The sequence below is a fragment of the Pistacia vera genome, unplaced genomic scaffold, assembly GCF_008641045.1.
Source record: "Pistacia vera cultivar Batoury unplaced genomic scaffold, PisVer_v2 Contig257, whole genome shotgun sequence".
Lineage (NCBI taxonomy): Eukaryota > Viridiplantae > Streptophyta > Magnoliopsida > Sapindales > Anacardiaceae > Pistacia > Pistacia vera.
The window spans coordinates 524,522-531,991 of NW_022196065.1; the positions used below are offsets into that span (position 1 = coordinate 524,522).

The following is a 7,470-nucleotide window of genomic DNA, read 5'->3' on the forward strand; positions in this document are numbered from 1 at the left end:
TTTCTTGCCACCTTTCACTTCTCCTCGACCCTTTTCAACTACTCTTCCATCTTATCAAAACAAAACTTTATGAGGTCAACCATCTCACTCTCGCGACCCCGACGCCTCGGCAAAGCGGTACTTGTTGTACGGTTTGCTGAGGACTACGAACCTCTTCCTTCTCCCCTCCTCCTCCTCCTCCCTCCCATGATTACGCCTTATACTCTTCACGTCAACCACATTCTCAAGCAGTGGCCCTGCAACTACCCTCACATGTGTGACCCCTGTAGGTCCGCGTCAAGGTGGATATCCCTTCATCCCTTTGATGCTCCAGTGCTCTGAAAGATTTGACATGTGCTGTTGCGCTTCACTCCCAGTAGCGGTGAGGAAGGGATGGACAACCCCCTGCAATAGGAAACAAAATCAATCAGATTTAACGACATTTTAAAGCAAGTGCATGTTAAGCTTAATCCTTTAATCTTACCCGAGTGATTGAATTTCAATCTCTATTTGCTCATAATCTGAATGGGTCACTTTGGTCGTGCCATCGCAACATCCTAGGAAATGTCTGTTGCAACACCGAAGCCCTAATCCTCCCCCTGCCTTAGCCAGGACAGGGATGGCCTCATACATCCAAGCCTACATTTTAAAAAAATAGTCCATATCATATTCAAACACATATATTAAAAAAAAAATATAACAAAAAGCTATTAATATTTACCTGCATTGCCCATGGGAAGCCAAACAAATGTACGTCGTCGGTCTATTCTTGTCGGCCCATTAGGAGTGCTTTAACGCTAGGTCTTTTGCTTGCAGGGACTACATGGTCGCTTAAATGATACCCGTCCCCAAGGATAAGACATAAAGAAGTTCAAGTAGCTTACAAACTTCACCTAACAATATCAATGGCTTTTGTTGAGTCAATAGCCATTAGGATCAAATGTAAGAACAATACCAAGCACAGTTTGAACGTCTCTGAATCGTTAAACTCACCATCTTTTAACCGTCCTCTAATTCCTGTGCCTTAATAGACTTCTTCCCGCCAAAACCTTGTTAGCAACACTTTTGGCTCCCATAATGTCCGTTTTCTTTTTCCCTCAACCTCACTGGCAATTCCCCACATCTTAAGCCAGTGCACCAACGCATATTCCATCATCCCGAAACGTACTGGCTTCCATCCACCATGAACCACATTTCGTACTTTTGTTGCTTTTTATTGAGTGCAGCAACATATAATGCACTCCCGACCCCCAGAATGTCTTTTTCCATTTTGTGTCCATATCCCAAAAATGACTGAAACAAGTCTCTTGAATCTCCTTTCACCATTTTTCACTGTCCCTAAAATCCCCGTTATTCTCGTTAAAACATTCCAACTTGACCTCACTGTCACCCTCACAGGGAAGTACGGTACCGTATCGCTTGCAATCTATAATCCGTACTCTCTATAGTTTACGCTCCGGAAAATCTGCACAATCGATATAAACAAAATATCAGCAAAAAAATCAAACCAAATCAAATATAAACAAAATACGCTCCGGAAGAATTGCTTAAGCGATGGGCAAATGATTCTGCCTCATACAAGATCTCTTAAGTGATCTGAAATCGCTTAAGCGATACAAATGATCGCTTAAGAGATTATAGATCTGGGCAGATTTGGTTTTGCCTTGGAAGAGATCGCTTAAGTGATTACAGATCGCTTAAGAGATCTTGTACGAGGCAGAATCAACATCTACCAAATCTAAGATCGCTTAAGCGATCTTTTATATTGCTTAAGCGATTCATCGCTTTTACTCTTAAGCAATTCAAAATAGCTTAAGCGACCAAGACTAAAAGCCATCAATCGCTTAAGCGATCTCAAGTCTCGGCAAGTACAAATACCTTTTCTTCGACGGCCTCCTCCTCCTCCTCTGAACTCTCGCCGGACTCCTCTTCCTGGCCTGAATGCTGCCCGGCCTCCTCTTCCTCTTCAGAATCGTTTTGCTCTTGTTCTCTCTCTTGTTGTGCCGTCGTCGTCTCTGCTGCTGGAACACCTTCACTTATCGGAGGATCCACCGGAGCAGCCATTGAACTGCTTGCGTGGCCGGACTCTACGATTCGAAGAGGCGTTGGGTTTTCCTCCTTATTGTTAATGTCAGCCATAGTTTTAAGAAAGGAAGACGTTTTAGGATTGAATTTAGGTGTGAAAATTTAGCGGAATGTGGACTGTTATCGCCGGAAATTGCACAGATGCGTTTAGGGATTGAAGATATCGATTTTTGTCTTAATTGATTTCGTTTAAGCGATTTGAATATTTGGGGCTCTTTTGTAAATTTCAAATTTTAAAAACTTTCATTAATTATGATTTTGTCCTTATATGTTTTAATCTTTTCATTTTAACCCATTTTACATGTTTAATGGATCCTAACTGTGCCACGTCAGCTTCTCTAAATAAAACAAAAAAATGGTAAACAGTTTCAAGACTATTTTTTTAAATCCAAACTTGGGATGACCGGTCAGCTAAATTTTCTCGTATGTTAAAAACTACAAGATATATACACATAAGAATTTATATATGAATATTTGGCACGATCAAAATCCATGGTGAGCCGAGATGATATATAGACATTTCACTTTTGCAGGGAGGGATCGACGATCAAAGAAGTAGAAATTGCATATTGTGATTGAAATATGCATTTCATCATTTAACAGTGAGCTGAAATTTGTGTAAATATGCTTGATATAATTGAAAAAAAAAGCTCTCTTTTGAGTTTGAATATTAAAGGAGTTGAAAGATTTACATGATTTTCCCAGGCTCTTAAAAGACTAATACTCTCGTAACCTCGAAATTGCATAGTCCAAAGCATCAACAAAAAATCTGTATTTCCACAACAGAACAGTGTGATCAAACATTATGACAAAACAAATTTACAATAACAGATTCAATGGCTACGGGTAAAATCTATTTGACGAAAGGAAGCTACAGAAAGTTACCTGCATCATCTTTGGTGGTTTGATTCTGAAAACATTTCCCAACAAGAAAGCCAAGCTCTGCAATTGTAACGAGTCAATTTAAAATGAGAATTAAGAGCTTTTCTCTGAAGAAGAGAGTTGGTAAACTATACCTCTAAGTTTCTCAAACAAGACTGCAGTTTCAGCCTTCGCAGGTGTCTTCTCCTTCCTGTCAGTTACTAATTCTACTCCCAGCATGAGTCCTCTCCTTCTCACATCTCCAATGGCTGAAACAAGATTTAATTAATGTGAGAAAAGGTGCATAATAAAATTGCAATTTCAAAGCATAAGACATTTAATCTGAGATTCTCAAACAGCTTTTCAATTGAACAAGAAAAAAGACAGCCAGAGAGAATCAGAAAGCCACAGAAATCTTTCATAAGATCTATGTGAAGACTCAGGCTGTTTAGAAGTAGACATTGTGTGTCAGCAGCACAGAACATGTTATTATTAATTAGTCTCTATAGTAGTCATATCACACCATCATTTCAATATGATGATGTGATGTCAATTGGTGCTACCACCAAACATCTCCAAAATCCAAATGCCGTTAACAGCAGAATGATTTATTTTCAGTGTCGCATGAAAACCTATAGAAACAAAATAGATCCACAATTGGGTTTTTCACTCATATACATATTCTTGAGGAGCTTAGTTCATATAATTCAGGAGAGGAGTAGAAAGAATATGTGCACATGCTGGCACGTACACACTAATTCAAAGTCTTAGAATGACTGTAATAAGCTTACTCAGAAACTCTGTTTACTACATTTGTTTACATGATATAAAAATTATGGTTAAATAGCCCAGGTCTCGCCAAATTAGCAGTTCAATTTAATGTAAAGCAAACACAGTCAATTGAGGGGAGGAAAAAAAAACTCTGAGAAATTATTAGTTCAAGAATAATTACTATCATGTCTCTCTTTTAGAGCTCTCAAGCATCCAATTAGGTGAGAACCAACGTCAGCACAATGTGCTTGACGCTTTTCTTTATCGATAACCCTGAGCACCGCAAGCCCACCAACAGAACATACCGGGTTTCCACCAAAAGTGTTGAACTGAATCTTCTGAGCCATTACACTAGCTATCTCCGGCGTTGTAACTATAGCTCCTAATGGCAAACCATTGCCAATTCCCTGGAAAATCATATTATCGTAATTTAAATGAATTATCTGAATAAGAACCATAAGAGGAAAAAAAATACTAATTAAATTGGTGATAATATTGAAAAAGACTAATTGTTTATGTATAGGGCAATATTAAGAACTCAAGGGATTATCATCAAAACCTTTGCCATGGTTAGAATGTCGGGAATGACCCCTTGTGTCTGAAAGCCCAGTAGTGGCTTCCAGTGCGACCAAATCCAGTTTGCACTTCATCAGCAATGCAGACACCACCAGCCTTGCACGCAATGTCATAAACATGTTTTAAGCATCCAGGGGCCAATTCCACTGCTCCACAACTCCCTAAATTTAGTCAAAATTTAGAAAAAGGGAAGTGCAATTTTTAGAGACCAATTCAGGGCTGTTGAAAGCACCAAATTTATATATATCTTTAGGGACAACTATCAATCAAAACCTGAATGGCAGCTATAAAACCAGCAACTTTTCCTGAACTTCCAAAATCAATGTGAACTTGTACGTCTTTGGCATAAAGGACCGCATTTGAGCCAAAGATTCCGTGGCATGGATCTGGATTTACAACATCATGGATTTCACCCTGCAAAGTGGCAGGTCAGATTATGAACACAGGTTGAATTTCACTCTTAAACATGTTATTTATTTTTCGTTTCATCAAATAAACAAATAAAGAGAATAAACTAAGTATATATGATACAAATCAATTTACTCTTCACTAAAAATTTTCAGAAAACTTGCTACAGTTATGGGTGTGTGTCAGAAGTCAAGGCTGACAAAATAAGCATGCCACGGCCAATATTTGTAAAGTAAGCTGTAATTCACACCCCATGTTAACATTGTTGGTTATTTACTAAACCAGCTTACCCTTGTGAAAAGTGTATGAGAGAAGAAAGAAATGCAACTAATCCCTAATGTTCCTGAGATGATAAGCTTCACACTATGTTGTCGTTGCAAACAATTCCAGATATCAAAAGTTTGCCAAGCGAAAAACCATGTTAAATACATATCCTCCAAACATATAGAATGTCGACAAACCTATGGTATGGGGTACTTCCACATGTTTAGGGCAGTCAGTCCAATTGTATTGGAGCTTCCACCATGATTAGCATTTCTTAGGGCAATCATGCCGAGATTACCACTGTAAAGTCTAGCCATCAACATTGCTAGTTCATTTGCTTCTGTCCCAGAATTGACGAAATACACAACGCGCATTTCAAATCTCAAAGTAACTAAAGACATTTACATTGTCATCATAATGTTGTTATTAAGTGGCCATCTTAATGTATAATGTTATAAAATGAAATCTCATTCAAAAAAAAATCACAGTATAACAGAAACAATAACATCAAGTGCCACACTCGAGAGTGAACCTTTAGGTTTCCAGGTTTTTTTTATGCTAATGCCTCAGCAAAGTCAGGTATAGCATGGTGTAGGTATATAGTCGTTGCATGCTATGGAAGATTGTTTTGCTCTGTAATAGCATTCAGAATATCAGGATGGCAATGCCCACAAGACACAGTAACTATTCCAGCAAAAGCATCCAGGTACCGCTTCCTGCTCTCATCAAACAAGTATTGCATTTTCCCTTCAACAACATTGAGCTGTACACCAAAACAAAACAAAAAAATAAAATAAAATAAAATCAGCTAATCAAACAAGGAACAGCAAAAATAAAGAATAACCAATCATGCAATAAACTTGGCTTAGTATTTGCATACAACTTTCCTTTACAAACCAAACATTACAAAAATTTAAACAAGTTCACGAAATTCAGCACACTCGTGTCACATAGATATCCCATTTCTCTTCAACAATATTAGCAATAACTCAAAAACAATAAATGACTGATTGGATTCTTAGATAAAAAGTGATAATCAAGGCAGAAATTAAGTAATAATGCAACTCTCTTAACTTCACATTGAATATACTTATATAATTAACTAAAATTTTATGACTCAAGTTCATACAAAGGCCCAAAACAAGATCATAATACATCAATATACTTCACTTAAATAGGTTCACTTAGGCTCCATCACAGCAAACAACAAAGAATTATAAACAACACAAATTAGAAAAGATTTCTCCTTTTAAGCAAAAAAATACATTTTTAGTTCATTAACAACATAACAAGCCATGAACTAAACAAATCCATTTGACAAAAGCAAACTACTCTTTGTCCTTCAAATGCAATTTAAATAAAAATTAAAAAAAAAAAAAACCACACTTAAATAGAAGCAGTTAAGCTCCATAACAACTAATAATCACAAACAACACAACTTAAAAAGAGTTCAACTTTAAGATAAAGATCATATTTTCAGTACAAAAACATTAAAAATTGACTATTTTGAAACAAACGCATTTCCCAAAAAACACAAAAACTTACAGGCTTTTGACAGTAGTAGAACAGAGAAGGACCCAAAAAGCGCTTTCTTTTCTCAGGAACTTGCTCAGCAGAAGGACCCAAGTAAGGCTGAGAATCAAAGGGCGGCAACTGGGGCGGTAGGGAAGAAGAAGAATCATTGTCACTAGGAACCGCAGAGACCGAACTGCAGAGACTCCTCCTACAGTTCCCATAAAGCACCAGCATTTTCTTCCAGATTAGCCTCTCCAAAAACGCCATTGAAAAAAAAACAAAAAAATTTAGAAAAAAAAAATTAGAAGATAAATTTGTTAAAAACTTAAAAATCAACGAATATATTATATATTTTCCATTATTTATAAGTTTAAAAAATTAAAAGCAGAGAATTAAATAATTAAGAACATATTCTAATATTATTTATAAATTTAAAAATATTTTTAAAATTAAACCTGATAATGAAATAAATACAAATATATTTTACAACTATCTAAATTACTATTTTCCTTTCGTTTCTTTTTCTAATTTTCTTTTTTTAAGTTTTTTAGATATTTAATTATTTTTAGTTAAATCTGAATTTATAATTTTAAAAATATTTTAAAATACTCATTAAAATATTGGGAATTATTGAATTACATTTTTACCCTTCTTGAGAGTTAAATCTAATATTCTTTAAATGAATTTGTCTTTTTCTGTTTGTTTTAAGAGTAATAGTAAATATAGTATTATTGTTGTTTTAAACAGAACTTTTGTAATTTCTTAATTATTTTATATAAAAAATAAAAAAAAGTGTATGCAAATTAATATTACTCGTAACATAATATTTTGTTTTCTTAAAATAATTTTTTCTTTTCAATATTGGATATTAGGTAAGACAATGGTGGCTCGAATCCTTGGAAGAGTACTCCATTAGTGTGGGAATTTTTCTAATGTAAAAGAAGTTCAAAGGACAGATTTAGTTGGTGAATACATTGGTCACTGAATTAAAGATTACAGAAAAGGTCTACC

At 35.7% G+C, this 7,470-nt stretch overlaps 1 pseudogene; it reads right to left on the bottom strand.

Moving 5' to 3' along the window:
* Positions 1-2,660: 2,660 nt before the first annotated feature.
* Positions 2,661-6,699, bottom strand: LOC116132634 (annotated as a pseudogene).
* Positions 6,700-7,470: the final 771 nt, after the last annotated feature.